Genomic DNA, 26,242 nt, shown 5'->3' on the forward strand with positions numbered 1-26,242 from the left:
TGTTAATTGGGCATTTTGGTTGTAGTAGTAGATTTATATTGATTTATTATGTTGCTACTGGTAGTGTTTAATGGCTCTTTTCTATTCTTAGCTAAGTTTGATGCTGTCTAAATTGGGCAGACCTTTTTTGGTTGTAGTAGTCTATTGAGTTATTGGATTGTTGTTGACGGTGCTTCATGGCTGTGCTCTGCTTTTATTAGTGAGTCTGGACCTTTGCACATGCACTTCTAAATTTCAGTGGCTATATCGTCCATGTGAATGATCTGTTATTGTGCACTCTCTCTTTTGGCTTGCAATATGGCATGATTTTTGAATATCCTTTATGCTTTATGCTCGTGATTAGGCAAAATTTTGTAATCTACATGCTTTCCTACATTGTTATAAATAGGTGATGACAACGGGAGTGATGACTTATGTGCCAATCCTTGCACTAATGGACTTGTTTATATTCGTTTTGTTGCAGCAATACAACAGCTGCTTATCTTAAAGGGAAAAATGTCTTAAAGATAACTTCAAAAATAAGTTGAAAATGTGGAAGTCGGTGTATAGAATAATGAAAGAGTTGCGGAATACAAGTGGGTTCGCTTGGAATGAAACAACTCGATGCATGGATTGCGAGGATAGTGTATGGGATGACCTTTTGAAGGTGATGTTCTCTTCAAAGTGTTTTTCAATTCTAATATCAAAAATTTATCTAATTATTTAATATTTCCAATGTGTAGAGAAATGAAATCAGGATTGCAAAAGTTTATAGGAGGCAGCCATTCACCTATTTTAATGATCTAGCAGTCATTGTCGGGAATGACATTGCAGAAGGAAATGAAGCGGCAACACCACAAGATACTGAAGATGGTAACCTTTTTGACAAGGTTGTTGATCTGGATGATGATGAGGGTTTTAATACACCTATGAACATTGCTGCTGATTTAGATGAAGATTTCCTTCAGTCAAATCAATCCACTGCATCCACTAGAAACAATCGTTCCACATCTACGACTAGAGGGCCAAAGAGGAGGAAGGCAAGCATGGCCGCTTCTTTGGATGTGATTTCTGAAAGTATCCATATGATAGAGGAGGGAATGAAAATGCCTCACTATAAGAGTTGATAAAGAGGATATTAAGACAGATGCTTCCAATTTGTTTGCTGCCTTGAAAGCAATCCCCGGACTTAGTCGGGATACTATGACTAGGGCATCTGACACTTTTATGCGTGAACCAACAATGGCTATTTGGTTCTTAGAGATGGATGCAGAGGCAAGAGAAGATTATATCAGACATAAGTTTGGAGGATTATAATATTTTTACTGAAACCAACATTTATGCTAATGTCACTCTTTAACATTTATGCTTATATTTGATGGATCTCCATACAAACAACATTGTGGACTATTTGCTGACTCATTTGCTGCTGTTATTATGTTTGTATATCCAATTCAATCAATGCTTCCCATGAGTTGTCATCTTTACATTCTCTAGTATGCTACGATGATCCTCAATGCACACAATATAATCTTTACCATATCTCATTAATGTGGGTTGAAAACCACTGGAATTTCATCATTGTCATATGTCTGGAAAAAAATTTACCGGTCACTGGAAATGTTTTGCATTAGCAGCACTTCTTAATAGTGCTGTTCTTAATAGTGCTGTGCATTAGCATCATTAGCAGCATTTCAATATAATTTAGAAAACAATGAATGGATAAGTGTTTTTTTTAAAACCTCAGGGATTAAATTCAGCTTAATGGCTTTTCATTTAATAATTTGCAGTGGTATTGGATTTTGTTGTGTTATATCAATACTTGTGACTAGTTTCAGCTGAAGATGAAAGGATTAAAAAAGTGTCACTTTGTAGCACCTATGAGTGCACAAATTACTTGTTGAATGGTGTCTTAAAGCTGAATGGTGTCGTAGTTCTTAATTTTCCTATAACCTGCTACAGCGGGAATGATGACTTATGTGCCAATCCTTACACTTCTTATCATTTATGTGACTTATTTTCTATGTTTTAGGCATTGATTACTTGAGGTATTATAAAAGATTCTAATGAAATCTGAATAGTTGTTAATACATTGCAATTTTATGAGGGAATTTTTCTCATCTAGTCATCTGAAAATATCTTATTTTTTCATAATCTTGTCTAGCATCTATAAATATTGTAGATAGTTAATGGTTTGAAATATGGAGTAACATTGATGTCTACTAGTTTTGGTGTTTTAATGTATGTGTAAAATTATATCATCTTCGTAATTGAATGTAATTTTTAATGTTTTATATGTTCATTATTTATAAAGGGTCGATGGATTTGAATTTACCAATATGTGATTGTGGCGCTGGCCCTGTAGTACTCAAGACTTCGCACACAATGAATAATCCAGAACATAAATTCTTGTGTTGTCTAAATGCAAGAAAGGTGGTTACTAATTTTTTCTAGGTTTACATTTTATGTAACAACTAATTATTGTGGCAACCACTAATTTAGATTTGGTATTGTAGGGGGAAAGTGGCTGTAATTACTTTCAATGGGTCGATGATGTCCTGTCGGCATCAACCGTAGCAAAATCTATAACACATGAAAGTAATGATTGCAAGCTGTGAAAATTACGAGAGGGTGAAAACATGTTTCTTCAAAGCATGTTGTGTATTATAATTGTTTCAATCTTACTAGCATATTGGGACCATGTGCATAAATGAAGTTAAAAGTTAGAGCAACTATGTAGACTATAACATTTTTTATGATTTTCTGTAGAAACGATGGACATATTTAACAACGATTTGTCTATTTTTTTGTTTACAACTTATTTATGATCATGGTAACTAATTTATGATTGTGGTTTGTAGAAATAATGAATATATTCTATGACCATGAATTTTTGTTATGATTTGTCTAATTTTTTTAATAAATAAATTTCAAAAAATTTAGCTTCACTCCATAAAATAAAATAAATTGAAAAAAACGAAAATAACTCAATAAAATGTAAGAGAAAGAATATTATATTTTTTATTTTTTTTAAAAGTTAAAATGTATTCCAATTCCTATTGTGCACAACCAAACATAGAATAAACGTATTCCCAATCAAATTCTTGATAACCCAAACATAGAATAGGAATACGTATTCCCATTTTCTATTCTTGGAATAACAAATCTGGAATACGTATTCCTATTCTCGTATTCCTATTCTCGCCACCAAACGGGCCCTTAGAGAATTCACAAAATTGATGTGGAAAGGAAGAGAACATCACTATGAGGGCTTTGAATCAAGGTCATGACAGTTCTTCCCTCCCCAAAATTGCTTGTCCTCGAGCAATAATTGAAAGATCATTGAGACCTATCTATAATCCACCTTTTGTTGTTGCAAGTTTGGTATCATCAAGAATTCACAAAATTGATGTGGAAAGGAAGAGAATATCACTATTAGGGCTTTGAATCGAGGTCATGTCAGTTCTTCCCTCCCCAAAATTGCTTGTCCTCGAGCAATAATTGGAAGATCATTGAGACCTATCCATAATCCACCCTTTGTTGTTGCAAGATTGGTATCATCATATATGTCTTCTCCCTTGTTTTGAATGTGAATTATGATTTGATAGTAGAGAACTTAGCAATTTAATTTTTCTCTCATCTTCCAAAGACAGGATCTAGGCCATCTCATAATGATGCAAATTGAAATTGCTAAAATCAATGTTATGCCTCAATTTCATATCGTTTAGTTTACTCTAAGCTATTCTATTATTCTAGATCAACAAAAAATAGAACCACGCATACAGCATACACTTGAAAATACAAAGTATACACATGAACGTATAAAGAAACAAAGTATACACATAAACGTATGAAGACACAGAGCATATGAAAAGTAGACATAATTAAATGCAAACACAAGGTATAGGCTTTAAAACACACATTGTTAAACTGCTTCTTTTTTTCTTTTTCTTACCCTTGCATTATGCAGCGTTCTAGTGAAGATATTTCACAAAGGAGCCTTAGAGAGATTTTACTATTTCCTTGTGGAGAGTGGCTAGACAATCTATTTCTAGATTTTGCTGTTGTAGTTGCCAGAACAGCTCCTCCACAAAGCTCCATCGGTTCCCAAACTTTCATTCTTTGAGTGGATGCTTTTGAGATCCCCTTTATCATGCCTTGTTTTCCTGTTCAAGGTTTTGTTTTGTGAGTTTTGTTCCACTATAACATGCAGAATCAAATACACAATGTTTCACAGGGAAACACCAAGCACTCAATCCTCTCGTGATCATGAAATGACTTCAAGGTTCCTTCTTAATCGTTTACTTAACTCAATTTGGTGATGTGATATGTTGGTTATCACAAAGGGACTTACGCTATTCATTCAATGTATATCAACTCTTTATATTATAGCTTTGGCTTTACAACGTGCAATGAAAATGTAGTTTTGATCTTCAAACCTTTCCACTTCATCTCAAAATATAAACTAGCTCACTTCTACTCCTAACTTTGAATCCAAGGTATCATGGATGAACTTGGACTCTAGTAGCTGTAATCTCGCCAACGACTCCACCCAACTAGTGCAAGCTTCTAAGGAACACTTGAATGGCTTTCAAATCAATATCTAGTTTCCAATCCCATCAAATGCATGCAAACTAATGCTTCAACATCAATTGAAGTGAAGTATATTCAATCATTGGCTTATCACACAAGGCACTCCCACCATCAGTAAGAGGCTACTAGCCCAAATTTATTCAACTCGAGAAAATAAACATCCACAACAACTTCCATTAAACCGAACTACTCCAACATGAAAAGAAATCTACTCTAAGTGAAAGACTGAGAAAACTGTGCAACACTTCAAAGCAATATTAAGTAATACAATGAAAAACGAACAATGAATTATCAATTACTTTGACAAGCATTGTAACAACAAATTCATCAAGTCTCTCCCTTAGCTAATTTATTCTACTCTACTACACTGATAGCTCTCCTACTCTAATCTCCTAAGCTTGTAAATTACAAATAGTAGTTCCATTATGAAGGGCCAAGATCGATCCAGGATTTAATCCTACAAACCCTACTTAAGGTTGCCAAACTTATAACCAATTACATAAGGTCACTAATTTATGGGCCAATAAGAAAATTACAATGATTTTTCCAACCAATGAGAAAACATGACACTTAGCATTATTGGATTGATTGTGCTTGAATTTGGAATTTTCTAATTGGAGGAGACACCTTAGTGGCACCTCATCCTTATCATGTGCTTTGAGTCTTCACTTAAGAAGTTGTTTGTTAAAACTGTAAATATTTCTTGCTCGATTGTTAGAAAGTATCTCTCAACATTTGAGATTATCTCTATCCTTTGAAATTTCCTCACGGTGTTCACTTGAATCACTTGTCTTCATGGACCCATGGACTTGATCATTCTTGATTCTCCTTGAAGAAGTCCTCATGTAGTTGGATCTTCTTTGCTTTCTTAAATTTTCTCTTGATTTCAATCTAAATTTATGGGTTGATAGCTTGAACATGAATCTTTGCTTCTCACTTGAATCCTCAAGCTTAAGCTATTTCCTTGTAGTATCCACTTGAAATTTAACGCCTTAATCACCACCTTGTCTTCTAGCTTCTGCTTCTTGAACTCATTTTGCAATACAAAGGAGAAAATCATTAAGTTTGCAAAACTGATAAGAAAAAATTACAGAAAATTTTTAAGTTTCCATGAAATTACATTGCATTAAAACCCAATTAAGGAGGTAAAAGTGGATTTTTCCGAGTTTAAGATCTTTCCCTTTGCAAATTTTAATATTAATTCTGGAAAAATAAACGAATTTGACAATATTATATGCCCAGATTTGGGTCTCCCGTTCTTATCTTTGATTGAAACAATGACAACATCTGGAAAATAAATTGGTTTTTCATCCTTAACATGCCCCAAAACTATTGCCATTCAAGAAGTTTTTTTTCCTTAGGTTCATCTGTTATTGCTATAAAGAAAATTCCTCTAATCCAAGGAGAATTCACTCCCAAAATGGAAACGTTTGCTGCTCATAATGAGCTATGATTGCTTTGGAGGGATGTCGAACTGATTTGCAAACACGCCCATCATATAGGCAGCCAAGGGGACCAAAGTGTTGATCCACTCACTAATGATTATACTGAGGGGAGGTGAATCAATACAATACTGATAACTTCAAACTTTAACTTTTAACCTGTTTATTGTCATGCATGCCTTCAGTATAACCCAAAGTAACAAGAATCGGAATCGGATCGAAATCGGCAAGGCCGAATCAAATCGTGAATCGGCCATGAATCGGAATCGAATCGGCCATGAATCGGAAAATTTAAAAAACCCTTGAAATTTAGTGAGTAACTTATTTCATAAACCCTTTATCGCTGATTCGATTCACCGATTCACAAAAAATCGTTTGGCTTGAATCGAATCGCCGAATCGCGTGAATCGCATGAATCGCCGTGATTCTTGGAACTATGGTATAACCAATTAGAAGATAAATAGCAGATCATTCAAGATAGAAAGGTAGCACCAAATAACACAAATTTATCTCGTAGAAACCCGATTAAGATGAAAACCACAATGTGAGACGATGCTCAAGAAGCTTGGACCCTTCTAGATTGTGTCAGGTCAAGAGCTTATCCTTGTTAGAAGACTATAAAGACACTGTCAAGTGTCACCCGATAAGGGATTTAATAGACCTATTAAAGTCTATACCTGGTTAAACGTAGCTTGATTAAAGGACTTGACGCACAAATGAATGTGTCACCCTGTTAGGGGATTTAATACAAAAGACTTGTTAGAGTCCACCCTCAATGAGATTTGTTGTTGAAATTATAAGAGAACATAATGGTTAACCTATGAAAAGTAGCTACTTTACTTAGCTTGATTTAGATCTCCTTTATGCTCATGGACCAGTCTACAGCTTGCCCTACTCTTCCTCGGCTCTACAACCCAGACTCAATCACTTATGTGCTTGACTTCTCTTGGCTTTAGAACTTTTGTACTTTGTGTGTTTGGCTCACTAGCTCTTACTCAACACACTTGACATCCACACTCTTTGTCTTCACCTTTTCTTCCTCACCTTTCTTCTGAGATTGCAATCGGCCTAGCTCTCTGGCATTCCACCTTCTTAATCTACAATCCTTATATACAATTCTTGCTCGTTTTGCTTCAAACCCTAATGCGAGAATTGAAAATTCAAATTCTCTTGCCTTTGTTTGACATGTGCTTCTTTCTTTATCATGCATCATTCTTGCAGGTTGCGGGTGTCAGATGTACATTCCATTAATAGCCCAGTCATGGGTTTCTTGTGACTACAGTCTGCTCGTTGAGAAGAATTCAAATTTGAATTCTCCCCTCCTATCTTCATTTTGGAGGTCGACGTGACAACTTCCTCTGCATTCTCCAAGTTGTCAGATCAATTACACCTACCTAATGACATGTCCAATCACAAGATTCCTACCTATTCCCTTTTAACAATTTCATTGCCTTGATCTCACTAGTCATCCCTCTTGTCTTGTCTAGCAACCAGTCTCTACTTCTTGTCTTCATGTGTTGTCTTCTTCTCAATGTTCTCTTACACTTTGCCCATTTAGTCTAAGTGTGATTGTGAAGATCACCTATCTTCATGTGTCCTTTCATCATACTCCAATCTCATCCTCTTCTGCCTGGGACAAACTCGTATCGTGGCTTGTCTCACCAGTTTCCTTTCTCATACTGGTTGACACTTTAATTCTTTGTTGATATCAATGGCAACACTCTATAACCTATCTCACCAATAACCTCCATGGGTCTCATAACTTGACAATTTTGATAGTTATACCAACAATCTCCCCCTTCGGCATTGATGGCAACCTTAGGAAATTTTAGGACTATTTCATGCCTAAGCACAATCTTCTCAAAGTCTTAAGGCAATTCACTGACTACTGCATGCTTCGCAAATAAAACATGTCATTACCTTGCTCTTCTTTTTCTTTAATATCTCCCCTTGAGATGGTTGATTCCTTTGGTGCTCCATTAGGCCCCGTTTGGTTGCAGGAATTGGACGGGAATAGGAAAATATTAATATCCGCATTGGCCAATTCGTCGTTTGTTGGCAAAATACAAAACTGGAATTAGAATTCGCTTATTCTAATTTAACCCCAAAATGGGCATAGCGGAATTCTAAAAAAAAGATGGAATAAGAATAGCCTATTCTTATTCCACTTTTTATTAAACCCAATTTGATCGCTTGTCGGGTCCGCGGATCAAAATATTATTTGCCCAGTCCCATTTTCTCCATCATTCGGCAGAGTTTTACCATTTTCTCCATCGTTCGGGCAGAGTTTGCATGACCAACAAATCTTCATCCAGCTGTTGATTGTGTTTCAGACAAGGTATTTTGTTTTCGTTTTACCAAGCCATGAGTTTTGTTTTTTCGGAACTGATTTGGGCTGTCTTATTTGAGCAGGATTTGTTTTCCGCTGTAGGGTTTGTCTCCGAGAAACCAGGTATGCGTTCCATCATGCCAAGAATGTGCAGGTTTATGGGTATTGGATTCGTTTTCACTGCATCTGATTTCTTTTTCCCTGCATTTGATGGTGTTTGGGTTTTTACTTTTTCACGTTTTTGATGCGATGCTTCTTCCCACCATTGTTCAACTCTTCAAATCTTTCTAATTCTTCTTTCACCAAGCCCTTCATTTGTTTATGGTGTGCAAGCCAAATATACTGAAGAAATCCACGCCAACCAGTTGTTGGTGAAGAAGCAGAGTTGGGAGTAATTATATTCATGGCAATCTATTTCTTTCTGCGACATGGTTTGTGTGTTACTGCCATGGACTCTACAACCAGTAGTGAGTTGCCACTATGATGGTTAGTGAAAACAAAGGAGTCACCATGGTAGTTTTGCATCTGCCGTGCTATCATAGAGCACGAGCACACTGATATTATGACATGGTCTGTGAAGCTGAAAACCAATTTTCAAGAAAGATCTGAACTGAAATGAAGGCTTTTAAAGTTATTCTTAGGATTGAAGATCTTTTATTTATTGTGGACGTGGTCCCCGACCTTCCAAGGAAAGTCTCCAACCATAGATGGGAGTAGGGAGGTAGATATATCACCGTGAAAAAGACTATCCCTAGTGAACAACAGAAGCCCAATTCTGTCACATTTCTCAGGGTTTTCCTTGTACAACTTGGGGTGACTGAATAATGTAATTGCTAATCATTTAATGGGTACCCACCAACCGTTATTGGGTTTTCTTTCAATCGGAAGTTTTCTGTATTGTGGCTTTATATTCTGCGAGGAATTTCTTCTTCCTATATCTGCCATAAAACATTCAGGCCCATGACAGCTACACAATCATATCTGTCACTCTGTGTTTTCTTCACTAATATTCCCCATCTCATAATGACAATATGAATTGTCTCAAGAAAATGAAAACTGGGCATTTTCTAGAGTATGTTTCTGTGATGTTTTGAGGGTTATTGCAGAAATCAAACGCTAACAATAGCAGGGCTTTGGCATTAAGGCCATTAAGTATTTTCTTTATTGGGCAACTAAGTAAATAAACAAAACAAAAGCAAGGCAGACGCATGGGCTTCTTTCATTGCTGAAATTTTTGAAGTCCTAAAATTTCAACTTATAAAATCAAACTAGCAAATGGACATTTTCGTTCCCACAAAATCTGCTCTGTGCATAGTGTAGTCATTGCAAATTGTTTTATAACTATACTTAGCTTTAACATCATGAACTCCAGGGCTGAAAATCTTTGATAATTGCACTGCCATTAAAATTCAAGTTAGACTAAGTCGGCAGCCCATGAATGTAATCAATGCTTTTGGTTTTAGCTTATCCTCATTTTTCTCCAAACATTCGAATGTTGATCACCCATTGTCAAGTTCTCTCACAATTCCGACTGATATCTGAACAGTTGTATTCATTGTAAATTACGGCTTTCTTCTATGTGATGTGCAAGAGAAAAAGGTGATTTAGCTCCTTTGCAACACAAGATCTCATGTCCACCAAGAAGTGAAATACAAAAGTGAGAAACATAGTCAATGGAAAGGAATTGATGCTGAAACATGAAGAAGCATTATTCATCAAGTTGGAAAAAGATGTGTCAAGCATTTTTTCAATTCATTGAGCAGCTTGACCAGTTCAAGAAGATTATAGATGTTCTATGGGAAAGATAGGAGTGTCCATGAGGGACTCCATAAAAACAAAAAGCTGAGGAAGAGGAGTCCAAGTTAATGAGAATGATAATAACTTAACACATCCAATTCCACCTTCGTTGAAGTGGAATGAAGGTAGCATGGCGCATTATTTATAAATCAGCTGCATGGATAGAAGTTTGGAAAGAATCTGAAGATTCTGTTTAGCCAACCAGTGTCATTAATTAAGCGTGTGTTTGGCACATCCTCTCAATAAAGCTCTCTTTATGTAATTTCTTGATGCTCTCCAATAAAATCAGATTCCGCTTTGTTTCCAAAATCTTTAAAACAGCAGCAACAGATTTGAGTGCCTTTTTATCACCAACAATGTGTCTGAACAGGGTGCATAATCTAGTTTGCTGTTCTGTTATTTTTAAGAGAAGTCTGCTTTGCTTGTTTCTCCAATTTAACGGAGTTGCAAGTTATTTCTGCATATTTAGATCTCTCAGTTCAGCTGCGTAGGCATTTACTTTGTCCTTGATTTGCCATACCTCAGGGGTTTTCCTGTAACCGTTTCTCTGGGTAGATCCCAATAGAAACCACAATTAATCAAACAAAAAAAATCCTGTGCGTTCCGCAAGTTACGCTATTATTATACAACATATTTCATTAAAAAGGAGGTAAATTGACTATAATTTGGCATTTAAAACTATGGAGAAAAATAGCAATGGAATTTTCTATATGTGTGTTATTTCTAATTGGTTAACCTAAATCTAAATTATTTTAAAAGGACACAACTTAGCAGATAATATCATATACTTGTATAGTAGTTAGAAGAATCTCTGTATTTTTTCAACAATTTAACATCTTCGTCCAATTTTGCCAGCACATTTCAAATTGCCATTTGTTCTAATATTTATATAATTTAATCTTCTATATGCTTTCCTGTGGATTGGTTCTTTCATTTTTTAGGTCCACCGTACTGAATGTTCCTTACAAAAGTTGCACCATTAGGAAAACGGAAGCATACAAATGTATTCGTTTAAACAAGACAATGACTCAATTACTCACTTGAACTAATCAAATTACCCTGCTTTAAATTTTTCAATTTAATTTGTTTTTTCACTTTAGCTGACAAATAAATGCCTTTCACTCAGCTTAGCTCGGAACAACATGATTAGGGCATTAAGATAATCAAAACCTGGATGAGTTCAATGTAACCTGTTGTGACATCGCCTCTGTGAAAATTCTCAGTTCCTTACACCCAATCCTTCCAAGTCCCTTCATCACCCACGGCTTCTACACTGAATACCATCTCCAGCACACCATCCTTATCAAATCTAGGGTTTCCATCACATGATAGTTTTCTTCCCCACGGAGAAGACCCACAGATCATCCCCACCACACAATCCTTGTCAAAATTCACCAATTCAAAGCTTTCTTCCACATGTAGCAGAACCACATACCATCTCCTCCACACCATTCTTGCCAATTCTGGAGTTTTCATTACCCCAATCTCAGCAGTGCAGCAATACTGTTTACAATGCTTCTACAATGAATAAAAACACCAGTACATTGCTAGAATGAAAACAATACTGTTTGTAATTATTTTTCTGTCAAACGACTTCAATCTGAAAACAAAAGTCACACAATAACAACAGTAGTCTTCTGTATTTTAAGTTCAGTTTGAAACAGTGGTCAATACTTCTACAAACTGAGTTCAAATAGAAAATAAAAATAGTATCTCTGTGCTGATACAATCAAGTCCCAGTACAGTCTGAAATAGCCTATAACTTTGTAAACTGAACGTATTGACTGTTTAGACAAATAGTCTTCACTGTTTAGTATAGATATGTAGAGTGCATCATAATTTAATCACTGTAAATAGAAGAGTTTTGGTCAAATTAGATTACCTTCCTTCAACATCAAATACTGATGATTGAACAATATGTCCTTTAAGCGAAATCTGCTTCATAGAGGACTTCCTTTTAACATTTTAACCATAACATTTGTTATCCAATCTGAATATGCAACAAAGCCTGTATGAAAACAAAACAGAGCAACTATTTAGCAGCCAATATGACATGGAAAAGGAGTTGACAAGCACCGAATTGCCAGGTTTTGAATGGCTTGCTAATTCTCAGTAGTGCAACACTCCTATTCACTGTACTGGTTCATCTGATCTGAATATGCAGGACATATGTAAAAATCAAAATGAGCAAGAAGATACCAATCAACATGACTTAGAAAAGGAGTTGCAATACAAAACAGAGGAGTTGAGTAGCAAAGAATTGCTAGATTTAGAGGAATGGTTACTCAATTGACGTCATCTGATGCAGACTTTCTGCCTGAGAACATTGCTGTGACCACTTTTCCTCCTTTGGATTGAATAGTAACACGGTTTGTATTACACATCAGATTTCCACAGTCTACAATAATATTAAAAAAATACTTCCAAAGGTTGTGTTATACATTAACGTCAATTTTATAAAAAAATATGATACTTTCTTTTAAAATAATTCACAAAAAAATTAGTTTTTAAAAACAATTTTTATTATATTTAAAATATAATCAGACCTCAAAAAAATTAAATTATTAAAATTTAAAAAAAAAAATGTATTCCAATTCCTATTTTGATTGTTGCAACCAAACACAAAATAGACATCTTCGGACTCCTCTTCCAGGACAACCAAACACGTTCAAATGCTATTCCAGAAGTTATGTTAAGAATGCGCGAATTCCAGAAGAGGGTTTATTCTTGCATTGACGAATGCCACATTCAGCAATTCCTGCAACCAAACGGGCCCTTAGGGGTCTAGTTTTCTCTCTTTCTGTCATATTTTCTCTTTGTTTTGTGCTAGTGCGTTATTCACTTTTGTTCTTCCTTACTTTGTTCATGGTGTTTCTTGCTTCTCCCCATGCTACTCATGCTCATGGTTCTCTGTCTTTGCTTATTTCTCCCCCTTCCATTACTTTGCCCCCTTTGACAACAATGTCAAAGGTTATTTAAGTGGCTGCTCCCTCTATGGAATAGTCCCATTTGGTCATCAATCCAGGTTAAGTGTAATCTTTGAGGATTTTCTTCCTAACCTTTTTGCTCTACTTCAAGCATGATAGGGCTATAACCTCTAACCTTCCTCTAAGATACTGAAAAGTATCATTTTAAAGAGGTTTAATCAAAATATCTTCTAATTGTTTTTTAGTTGGGATATATTCCTTTTTAGTTGGAATATATTCCAACCTTACCTCTTTTCTTGCACTTGCTCTCTCAAAAAATTATACTTTATAGAAATGTGTTTTGTTTTTGAGTGCATAACCAAGTTCTTTGATATGTTCATGGCACTTGTATTGTTACAAGTTATAACCACTGGTTCTTCTACCTTTTTTTGAATTCCTTCCAATAGTTATTTGATCCAAACAATCTCAGTACAATTTACTGCTCCAGCTACATATTCAACCCCTATTGTTGATTGAGATATACAATTTTGCTTCTTACTGGTCCATGCTACTAGTCTACCTCCAAGAAAGAATGCAACTCCAGATGTGCTTTTTCTGTCATCTATGCTTCCTGTCCAATCAGCATCAGTAAAGACACTGAGTTTGAAGGTTCCTTTGTGAGGATACCATAAAACGTATCTTCAGTACACTTCAGATATTTGAAGATTCTCTTTATAGCAACCATGTGTAACTCTTTAGGATTGGAAGAGAATCTAGCCATTATCTCCACTACCTATGCAATGTCTGGTCTTCTACGCACGCATACACCAGTTTACCATTCATGGACCGGTAAAGCACTTCATTCACTTCTAGGCTTTCGTCCTCCTTTAATAGTTTGCAACTAGTCACCATTGGGGTACTCATCAGTTTGGACATGGATTCCTCTAGTCCAAAGGTCTTCAGAATCTCCTTTACATACTTTGTCCGACTTATGAAGGTTCCACCTTTTAGTTGATATACTTGTAGTCCAATGAAGAGCTTTATCTCTCCAATTATAAACATCTCGAACTCTTTCTTCATCTCTTCTGCAAAACTCCTTGCTCATCTTATCATCACCTCCAAAGATGATGTCATCTACAAATATTTCAGCAATCAACAGCCCAACTCATGTTTCTTTCTTCAAGTAGATGTTGTTGTCACTTGTCCTCACAACCCCAATCTTTATCGAATATGAGGGCAATCTCTCATTCCATGCTCGTAGTCCCTGTTTGAGTCCACACAAGGTTTTCTTCAATTTACAATTTTACATACTTTGTCCTTTCGTCTTCAAATACAAACCATTTTGGTTGTTCAATGTATACTTCTTCAAGGACTCCATTAAGGAATGCAAACTTCACATCCATTGTATACACTTTAAATCTTTTGTATGCTACAAAAGCTAGAGTATCCTAACTCCTTCCAATCTTGCCACTGGTGAGAAGGTTTCACCATAGTCTATTCCTTCTTCCTATGCATATCCTTTGCAAACAAGTCTGGGCTTGTTTCTGATTACTTCTTCGTCATCTTATTTTTGAATACCCATTTGGTGCCAATAACATTCTTGTACTTTGGCCATGTAGCTAAGGTCTGTGCCTCATTCCTTTCTATTTTTTCACTCGCTTCTTCCATGGCCTTCATTCAATCTTCATCCTTTAAGTCTTCATTTGTAGGCTTAGGCTCCACATGTGAGAGCGAATAGGTTGTCTCTCGCGCCTTACTCCTTGTCATCACTCCAACATCCTTATCTCCAATAATTTGATAAGTTGAGTGGTGCCTTCTTACATACTTAGCTAGTACCAGTTCCTCTTCTGGTGCATCAACTATTAGCTCCTCAGGCTAAATTGCTTCTTCCTATGCTTGTTCCTATGAAACTTCTACAAATTCCTCCTCTACTGGTGCAATGAGTGGGGTAGACACAAACTACTTGTAATCCTCTGGTTCTCTATTGCTTCCTTCTTTATTTTGTTCTAAGAACTCATCTACCCTTACATTGGCAATCTCCACTATCTTATTTGTCATGGTGTTCGGACATCAGTAAGCCTTGCTTTTTGTGAAGTCTCCTAAGAAGATACCTTCGTCACTCTTAGGCTCAAACTTCCCTTGGTACTCATCCCTCTTTGTGTAGCATTTGCTTCAAAATAGCAAATGCTAGAGAATCTAGCCATTATCTCCACTGCCTATGCAATGTCTAGTCTTCTACACACACATACAGCAATTTACCAATCATAGACCGGTAAAGAGCTTCATTCACTTCTAGGCTTTCATCCTCCTTTGATGTTTTGCAACCAGTCATCCTTGGGTACTCATCGGTTTGGACATGGACTCTTCTAGTCCAGAGGTCTTTAAAATCTCCTTTACATACTTTATCTAACTTATGAAGATTCCACATTTTAGTTGATATACTTGTAGTCCAATGAAGAGCTTTATCTCTCCATTCATAAACATCTCGAACTCTTTCTTCATCTCTTCTACAAACTCCTTGCTCATCTTATCATCACCTCCAAAGATGATGTTAGCTACAAATATTTCAGCAATCAACAGCCCAACTTATGTTTCTTTCTTCAAGTAGATGTTGTTGTCACTTGTCATCACAACCCCAATCTTTATCAAATATGAGGGCAATCTCTCATTCCATGCTTGTGGTGCTCGTTTGAGTCCACACAGGGCTTTCTTCAATTTGCATACTTTGTCTTTACTATCTTCAAATACAAACCGTTTTGGTTGTTCAATGTATACTTCTTCAAGGACTCCATTAAGGAATGCAAACTTCACATCCATTGGATACACTTTAAATCTTTTGTATGCTACAAAAGCTAGAGTATCCTGACAACTTCCAGTCTTGCCACTAGTGAGAAGGTTTCACAGTTCACCACAGTTTATTCCTTCATCCTATGCATATCCTTTCCAAACAAGTTTGGCCTTGTTTCTAATTACTTCTCCATCTTCATTCATCTTATTTTTGAATATCAATTTGGTGCCAATAACATTCTTGTACTTTGGCCAGGTAACTAAGGTCCATGCCTCATTCCTTTCTATTTTTTAAATTGCTTCTTCCATGGCCTTCATCCAATCTTCATCCTTTAAGGCTTCATTTGTAGGCTTAGGCTCCACATGTGAGAGCGAATAGGTTGTCTCTCTCACCTTCCTCCTTGTCGTCACTCCAACATCCGTATCTCCTATAATTTGATCTGTTGAGTGGTGCCTTCTTACATACTTAGCTAGTCCCAATTCCTCTCCTGGTGCATCAACTATTGGCTTCTCAGGCTAAATTGCTTCTTCTTGTGCTTGTTCCTATGCAACTTCTACAGATTCCTCCTCTACTGGTGCAGCGAGTGGGGTAGACACAAACTACTTGTAATCCTCCCATTCTCTATTGCTTCCTTCATTTTCTTCTAAGAACTCATCCACCCTTACATTGGCAGTCTCCACTATCTTATTTGTCATGACGTTCGGACATCGGTAAGCCTTGCTTTTTGTGAAGTCTCCTAAGAAGATACCTTCATCACTCTTAGACTTAAACTTCCCTTGGCACTCATTCCTCTTTGTGTAGCATTTGCTTCAAAATACTTTAAAATAACTTATCGATGGTGAGTGTCGACACAATTCATAGGGTGTCTTCTTATGTGTAACTTTCTTCACTTGAACCTTGTTAGAGGTATACATTGTTGTGCTTACAGTTTCTCTACAATAGAACTATGCAATGTTCTTCTAAATCATTAGAGTTCTGGCATAGTCTATTATTGTTCTATTCCTTCTCTCAATGACACCATTTTGCTAAGGTGTCCTGGGGAATGAGATCTGACTTTTCATGTTGTGTTCTTCTCAATAGTTCACAATCTCTTGTGAGGTGAACCTACTTCCCCTATCTAATCTTAGGCACTTCAGTGCTTTGCCTGTCTCTCTTTCCACTTTGGCTTTGAAAACTTTGAACATGTGAAAAGCCCTTGACTTTTCCTTCAGATAAACAGCCCACATCATCCCAGAAAAGTCATTTGTGAACAACATAAAGTATCTATCACCTGAAACACTCTTAGTCCTCATAGGACCACATAGATCAAAGTGCATGATTTCTAAGATGTATTCAAAACTAAATGACTTGATAGAAAAACTATAATTGGCTAACTTAACCAGTTGACAATCCTTACATATAGCATTATCAAGTTTTGCAATTGGGGGCAACCCTCTCACACGTTTCTTTCTTCCTACCTTAACAATATTGTCAAAGTCTACATGGCATAGCCTTTTATGCAAAAGCCAACTATTTTCAGACTTAGCTACAAAGCAACTAGTTTTAGTAGAGTTTACGTAAAACCGATTACCTTTGCTTTGCTCTCTTGTAGCTAACAATTTACCTGTCTTGTCTAGAATCGTACAAGACCCTTTGTCAAACTCAAACCTATAACCCTTATTACTTAGTTGAGCTATGCTCAACAGGCTATATTTCAATCCTTCCACTAAATACACATCTTCACAATCTATGGAATCATTTAGGTATATGGAACCCTTACTGATTACTGCACACAAAGCGTCTTTGTCGAATCTTACCATTCCACCATCATATTCCTCTACTTTGTGAAATTTGCTCGGGTCTTCGGTCATGTAGTGAGAGTAGCCACTATCTATGATCCAATTTTTGTTGTGGTCGGTGCTCGATATTAGAGCTCTCTCCACCTGCTTTTCTTTTATTGCAACGAAGGCTATCTCCTTATCATCATCACCAGAACAAGTTGACGCCCCATCAGTCACACCTTCTTCTGCAAGATAGCAATGCTTCTTGCCTTTGTCTTTGAAGCTTTTCTACTTCTTGTTATTTTCCCTTTCGTTGGGTCAGGACATTTTGCTGCTATATGACCTATTTTGTTGCAGTTAAAACATTTGAAAGGGAGATTACCTTTATACTTCCCTTTTCTTTGAGGCAATCTTCTTGCTAGTAGAGCCTCTAGCTCTTCCTATTCGACTTCTTCAACAAAGAGACTCTCAAGGTCTCTGTTGGATTTGGAAATGCTCTCCACTTCTTTTCCTCTTCTAGGTGCAACAGGTGCAGCAAAAGCATTGAATGCAATCTATCCTTTAGGAAGGCTATTGCTGTAGTTACTCAACTCAAACGCAATTAACTTTCTTATCAAAGCATCAAGAAAACTTCACCTTTCTCCAGCCATCTTAGCTCTTGAATGGTTGAGACCCTTATAGCATATTGAGGTTACAACGTCCTCAATATCTTGCTCACTACATCATCTTCTTCGAGTCTGCCTCTAGCTCCTCTTATTTCAACCACCACATCTTTTATCCTCTTTCTATACTACTCAATATTTTTTCCTCCTTGCATCCTGTAAGGTTAGAAAATGGAAGCTGACCAACCATACATTAATGAAGGGGGAAGACCAAGATCCACTCATTTTGATTAGATTTAATGGATACAAGAGGAATATTGATCCAAACCTAATGGACAAAAGGGTGAGTAACTCGGGTTTATTTCCCTCTCACCTCCACCTTAAGAGGGTATAAGAAAGAAGATAACTAAAGCAGTATTGAAATGTAAAGTATGGAAATAGAAAGTGAAAATGATATACCTCACAAAGCATAAACTTAAAAACGGGTTGTTAAATTATATCAGAAACTATTGTGATCCGAGATCCAGGCCATAAGATGTGCGACGGACAAAACCCAAAAATCGTTCAACGATCTACTAGGGCTGATCTGGAGCGTCAAGGGTGACCCAGTCAGCCCTGATGGAATGAGTGCGAGACTGATTCTAAATTAGCAATCACGAAGGAAACCAAAAAGGGTATCCAAATCCGCAACATGTTCGCCAATCTGAGATCTGAAGCCTGCAAAACTAATGAGTTGTTTTTTTTGTTTTTGGGGGGCGTTTGCCTCAGTCAACCCCCAATTTAAGAATTAACCTTGAATTGAAATAAAGATAGAATGCTAGTAAGTAGTAGTGATAGATCTGACATGAAGCAATGTAAATCTAGTAATATGCTCTTGAATTTGGAATGTAATCAAGTATGTAGATGTAATAGAATTGACTCAACTTCAAAACCCTAGAAAGGAAATCAAAGTGAAACCAAAGCCTTCATAAATGAATGTGCTTGAAATCCGCCTAATGAATGTAGGTCTTGAGAGAATGAATGTAAAAGATACCACAAAGGATCTTGAATATATGAAGGGAGATCTTGAATGTTAAAAATGCAATAGAAGATCTAGCATAAACTCCTTCAATAGCTTGAATGCATTAATCCTTGATCTTCAATGGAGAGATAGCTTGAATGCCTTGAATGCTTGAAGGATGCTTGAGAACTTGAGAGCTTGAGCACTTGCACATATGAGATATGAGTAATGGAGGAAATGGAAGGGTTTATATAGGGTTCGAATTTACTAACTCCTGCAGACTGAACTACCTAGAAATTAACACCCCAAAGCCATCTAAACACAAAACCCGAACAAAGGACCCAAAATAGGGCCGAATTAAGGGTGCATCAGGACTACACTACATCCTTGACAATTAGGGCCCAGAACCTCTAGGATCCTTTCAGGGTCCCAAAATAGGTCCCAAATCCCAAAAATCAGACACAGAATCCGAGATATAGTTGTTTCAGTGCCGAGAGTAGATTCTAAGTGGTTAGATGAAGGGAAGGGATGACCTAGGAGGATAGATCCTACTTCAAGCTTAAAACAATGAAAATAAGAGCTTTAAAGAGGATCTATTAGGTTTCACCCCAATTCTATTACGAGGTAATTGGTAAATACTTTCTTCTTATTAACAGAGACCGAGAGGTCAATTTATACAAAAGAATAAAGCGGAAAGAATAGAAATATTCTATTCTAACAAATAAAACTAAAAAACGAAAGTTAACTAAAGCTAACTAAATATTTACAATAGATAACCATTAACTAATAATAGACGTCTTATCTATTATTGTAATACCCTCCCTTAATGGGTAATCTATCTAACACACCAAGCTGTCCTCTGAATTTGACAAACTTATCAGGACCAAGAGGCTTGGTGAGAATGTCTGCAGTCTGATCTGTGGTAGGAACATACTGCAGATCTATAGTCCCGTCTTCAACCAGCTGTCGTATGTAATGACAATGAACATCCACATGCTTGGTTCGTTCATGGAAGACTGGATTCTGTGCTAACTTGATAACGCCTTCGTTATCAACAAACAGAGTAGTCGATCCGGCTGGTGACATCTGCATATCGCCAAGCAACCGACGAAGCCAGACAGCTTCACATCCTGCCTTAATAGTCCCTCTGTATTCAGCCTCTGTAGAAGAGAGAGAAACTGCCTGCTGCTTCTTGTTGGTCCATGTGACTGCACCGGATCCCAAATTGAACACATATCCAGATGTTGACTTTTTATCATCAACAGAGCCTGCCCAATCTAAATCTGTGAACCCACTGAGTTGAGGATTAGAACTCCAAGAATACAAAAGTCCATAATCGGAAGTGCCCTTCACATAACGAAGCACACGCTTTGCTGTCATCCAATGATCAGCCTTAGGAGCTGTCATAAAGCGTGAAATATAGCTGACTGCGAAGTTGATATCAAGCCTAGTAGCAGATAGGTAGATGAGGCTGCCTACTAGTTGCCTATACGTAGTATCATCAACGGAAGGAGAATCAGACTTGGCTGATAACTTGAGACCTTTCTCCATAGGTGTAAATGCAGGTTTGCAATCCTGCATTCGGAATTTGTCTAATAGGGCCCTGGCATATTTGGACTGAGAGATGAATATACCAGAAGACTGTTGCCAAACTTCAACACCTAAGCAATAATGCATGAGCCCAAGGTCAATCATATCAAAAGACTGGCATAAGTGTTGTTTGATTCCTTGAATCAAAGATGTCGAACTGCCAATGATGATCAGATCATCCACATAGATAACCAGGAGGATAATGTCACTGTCAGTAGTCTTGATGTACAAATTTGAGTCTGAAGAACTCCTCTTGAAGCCTTGATCACTGAGGTACATATCAATCTTGATGTACCATGCCCGAGGGGCCTGCTTCAAACCATAGAGAGCTTTTACCAATCTAAGAACCTGATGGTCTTTACCAGCAACCTTGAAACCAGGAGGCTGCGTCATGTAGACCTCTTCATGGAGATCACCATTCAGGAAAGCACTCTTTACGTCCATCTGATGGACCTTCCAGCCAAACTGTGCTACCATGGCGAGGACTAATCTGATGGTGCTCATCTTTGCAGTAGGAGCAAAGGTCTCCTCATAATCAATGCCCTGACGCTGAGAAAAGCCCTTTGCCACTAAACGAGCTTTGTACTTATCCAAAGTACCATCTGATTTGTATTTGATTTTGTAGACCCATTTGCAGCCAATGGGTTTCTTCCCTGGTGGAAGATCAGAAAGGACCCAAGTGTTGTTCTTCAGCAGGCTCTGGTGTTCAGATGTCATGGCCTATTCCCACTCTGGAATTCCTTTAGCCTCGGAATATGTTTGAGGTTCAAACACACTTGAATGTTGGCCATAAGAGCAAAGTTAACAGAATTTGTAGTTTTGAGCGGTTCTCCCATCAATGAGCTCATCATCATGAAGATCAGCAAGTGTCTTAGCCCACCATTAGGCCGGAGAGGAGAATGACCAACAGCAGTACTAGGAGATGCTTGATCAGCAGGATCCTCATCAGAAGAATCTGGATCAAACTCAGGTGAAGCATCTTCAAAACGAGGTGATCCTGCAGGAGAAGCCGGAGGTGTTTGTACAGGTATCACTGGCATTACTGGAGCTGCAGGAGCTACTGGAGCCCTCCCATCAGGTGGACCTAATGGAAGCCGAACTCCCAAATCATGAGCCTGCATAGGCTGGTCTGCTGGATCAGGAACTGGAGAAACAGGCATGATTGGTCCTCGCTGCTCATCAAAGACTACATCGCGGCTGTATATGAGACGAGATGTCTCAACATCAATAAGGCGATAGGCTTTGTGAAGACTGCTATATCCAACAAGCATCAGTTTTTGACTCTTGGCATCCAACTTGGTGCGTGAAGCATTAGGGATCCAAACAAAAGCAAGAGAGCCAAAAACCTTCAAGTGACTGATTCTGGGCTTGCGACCTGACTAGGCCTCTTCCGGAGTCTTACCTTTGACCGCCACTGTGGGTGACCGGTTCAACAAATAAACTGCAGTGTTAACTGCTTCTGCCCAAAACTGCTTCGGAACATGTCTGTGTTCGAGCATGGAACGAGCCATCTCGATGATTGTCCTGTAGCGACATTCAACTACACCGTTCTGTTGTGGCGTGTGGGGTGTGGTGAACTGGCGTTGGATGCCATGTGTATCCAAGAAGCTGGAGAAAATATTAGAACAAAATTCCCCCCCATTGTCTGATCTAAGAGTAATAATAGATTTCCCAGACTCTTTTTCAACTAAGGGTTTAAACTTCTGAAATACAGTAAATGCATCGGATTTCTTTTTAAGGAAATACACCCACATTTTTCTACTGAAATCATCTACAAACAACAGAAAATACCTGTACCCAAGAACAGAAGGAGTGGCCATAGGGCCGCAAATATCAGCATGAACAAGCTGAAGTACCTGAGAAGCTCGCCAAGAATCGCCACTGGGGAAAGGTGTGCGATGTTGCTTCCCAGCCTGACATGCGTCACAAACTCCAAGGTGTTGAGTTTGAATCTCTGGCAAACCAAGAACAAGCTCATCCCGAGCAAGTTGTGAGAGATAATGCACATTTAAGTGCCCATATCACTGATGCCAAAGTGTGCTGATGGAAGATCGCCGAGCAGCCATAGCTAAGTCCTGAGAATCACCAAAATCAGTAAGTCTGAAAAGACCATGATCCTCAAGACCAATAGCAACAGTAGACTTAGTTGCCCGATCAGTGATGGTGCACTGATGTGAACTGAAGGTGACTGCCAAGTGTGGAGAATGTCGCAGCAACTGGCTGATCGAGAGTAGATTTAGTTCCATCCCTGGAACGTAGTATACATCAAGGAATATGAGATTCCTCCCAACAGACCGAATTTGAATGTTGCCTTTACCAACAACCATGTACTCTTCTCCACCACCAAAAATAACAGAATCTGAATAAGGCTGGTAGTCAATAAACCAGTCTCTGCGGTGAGTGAAATGGCGAGAGGCACCTAAATCAATGTACCAGGCAGATGACTTCACATGATCCGGGGGTCTTTTAGCCATGAAGGCGTAGAAGGCAGATTCCGCCTGCTCAGTGTGCTCTGCACTGTTCGCTTTGGGTTACGAACCTGATTGCTTAGACTGGGCAGCTAAGCGTTTCCGACATTCAACCTTCATGTGACCAAACTTGTGACAATAGTTGCATTGAATGTTCTTCTTTTTGGTACCATCGGATGCTGGAGCAGAAAACTTTTGCTGAGATGGTTGCTGAAACTTGCCCTTATCCTTCTAAAAGGATTTCGCAGCAAAGGCTTGCTCATTAGAGGTGGAATTGGAGCTGCTACCGAACTGTTGTTTCCACCGATCTTGCTGAAGCAGCAGGGTGCAGAGATTAGTGAACTTTAGATCAACACCAGTAGATGTGATGTTGAGAGTCTTGATAAAATGCTCATAGGATTTTGGTAAACTCCGAAGAGTGATTACCACAATATCCTCTTCCTCCAGCTTGCGACCGATGGCAAGTAACTGATCACGGATTTCCTGAATCCGATTCAGGTGTGCCTGGAGCGAGGTGCGCTCATCCATGACAATAGAAAACAGAGTGTTTTTCAGAAAGAAGGCTTTGCTCTTGTCGGAAGTCTCATGAAGACCTTTTAGATGTGTCCAGATTTCAGCAGCTGTCTTGCCGGATGGAATCTGAGAAAGCTGGTCATCAGCTATGGATAGTTTGAGAAGCATTACTGCCTCTCGATTATTCAGATCCCATGTATCTTGATCAGGACCCGGAGAAGTCGGACGCTGCCTAACACCCAGAACAAGTTGATCGGTGTTTCGATATTCGAAGATTGCGATGATGCGCTGCTTCCAGGTTCCATAATTGCGACCATTGAATTTGGAATTATGCTCGAGCAGAATATTTGTTAGAGATGCCATGGCACATTTTTTAATGAAAAACTGTGAAAATCTGTGAAGGCATGTTCTTCGAGGCAAAAATACGGAAGACCCAGAAGAATCAAAGAATGACCCAGAAGAGAGCTCGAAAAACCCAGTAGAAATCTGCTGTCGTTTTCTGGATCCGCTGGCTCGAAAATTGAGGCACAAAAATCGAGGGACCCAAAAAAATGGATGACAACCAAGTTGAGCTCTCGAAAAACCCACCAAGAATCTGCAAACAAAATTTTTTCGACCCCAAAAATTAGGGTTTCGAGCAAAATAGCAATCGGCGGCCAAAGAGGTCAAAAACAGCAAAAAATGGCCGATTTTGATCAGGATTCAAGCGTTAGGGCTTTGAAAGCAGAGAGAATGAGGAGGTATGATAAATCAAACTCCGGTCAAGCTTCAATCAGCGCCAAAAACGTGGGTTAAAAACGCGGGCCAAGACCAGTCACAAATCCGGCGGCCAAAATCGTGATTTGCAGGAAAAGTCATGCAGTCTTCTTGAACCGAACAGATCGGAACGCCAAACTCTGAAAAAAATGGACGCCAAACCCTAAAAAAAATTGAGTTTAGTTCAGGCCGCGTTTTGCAGAGAAGTTTGGCTCAAAAAAAAAAAAACAGACCAATAATACCATGCGAGTTGCAGACCCGAGTTCGGGAATTTCTCTAGGCCGAAAACCCTAAGCGGGTTTTAGAGAAATTCAACGGAAATAATTTTGAAAAAATTTAAACAAATAATTTCACGAAGAAATTATAATTTTTTTCGAAAAAGATTTAAGTAATAGCTCTGATACCATATTACGAGGTAATTGGTAAATACTTTCTTCTTATTAACAGAGACCGAGAGGTCAATTTATACAAAAGAATAAAGCGGAAAGAATAGAAATATTCTATTCTAACAAATAAAACTAAAAAACGAAAGCTAACTAAAGCTAACTAAATATTTACAATAGATAACCATTAACTAATAATAGACGTCTTATCTATTATTGTAATAAATTCCACCTAGGAGAAAGGACAAAAAAGGGAAGAAAAAAGGAGAAGCACGAGGGGATTGATGATCTCACATTAAATAGGTGTTAAACCTTCATTAAATTGGAGTGCTTGCAATTTAAGACGGTACATTTAACCCCCACTTTAGCAAGAGTGTGGGTCAACCCACACTTGCGATAAAGTAGAGAGACAAGACAAGGAAGAAGAATCTGGTGAATCGCAACGAGATAGAACATCACTTAGTCAAAGGGAAATAAGCTCCAAAGACCAAGGATCCTAAATCCACTTCCATGCACTATGGTGCAAAAAAAAAAAGAAACAAAACTAGAAAGACACAACAAGGGGTCAGTAACCAATGAAAGAGACCATGTTTGTCTGTCTGTCTGCCTGTCTGTCTATCTATCTATCTATCATTAAGTGGCTCATACAATAGATTTAGATAGAATAGTCTAGTCTTCAGGCACTCCTAGTTAGAGAAGTTTGTAGTCAATAAGAAGGAGGTAGCTTCCTTTCGTCCTGTAGTTATGTGTGTGCCATGAGACTGCATCGTTGACCTCTATTATTAGAGATGAAATATCATAACTTTCTTATTTGCTCTTTGGATTAAACTTCCTTAATAATATCTCATTATCTTCTCCACTCATGATTGCAATTATGTATATTGTTTTGCTACTCTTCTCTTTATCTGAACGAGGTAGAGTGCTTCTTTCCATCGGCTGAATAGGATGTTTAGATGAACGTGTTGCCTGGGGACTTGCTGGTTGTATATCTTTTAAGTTCTAATTGTTGATATCATAACTTCTTGTTTCATCGATTGGACTCCTCTCCTGTCTATTAGTTTCATTTGCTAATTGATTGGTACAAACCGATTAATGATCCTATGTGTTGGTAGTGTATCCTTTCATGGCTGCTCTGTTCCTCTGAGCTTGTCATTTCTGAATGAGGATAATTCGTTCCTAATCATTCTATAAGGTATACAAAATCCCTGTGATGATTCTCCTTGAATATGTGTCATGTAAAATATAATTCCATCTATGCTGGTGGTGACCTTGATAAAAATCCTTAAACTCCTTCATGTTGATCAGTCTAAGTTGGCCATTTATATGTCCGCATACA

The 26,242-nt window shown here is 37.9% G+C and overlaps 1 protein-coding gene and 1 long non-coding RNA gene across 4 annotated transcripts in view; one reads left to right on the forward strand and one right to left on the reverse strand.

Annotated features, from left to right (window-relative positions):
* Positions 1–26,242, reverse strand: part of LOC149547820 (3-isopropylmalate dehydrogenase 2, chloroplastic-like) — a 146,828-nt gene that overhangs the window by 104,061 nt on the left and 16,525 nt on the right. The window lies entirely within an intron of this gene.
* Positions 8,224–8,467, forward strand: LOC149547821 (uncharacterized). Its single transcript, XR_016353926.1, has 2 exons — positions 8,224–8,352; positions 8,427–8,467. It is a non-coding gene; the product is annotated as an uncharacterized LOC149547821 (long non-coding RNA).

This window comes from Cupressus sempervirens, chromosome 7 (assembly GCF_028749045.1).
Source record: "Cupressus sempervirens isolate cs-2001-9-10 chromosome 7, ASM2874904v1, whole genome shotgun sequence".
In the NCBI taxonomy this organism is placed as follows: Eukaryota; Viridiplantae; Streptophyta; class Pinopsida; order Cupressales; family Cupressaceae; genus Cupressus; species Cupressus sempervirens.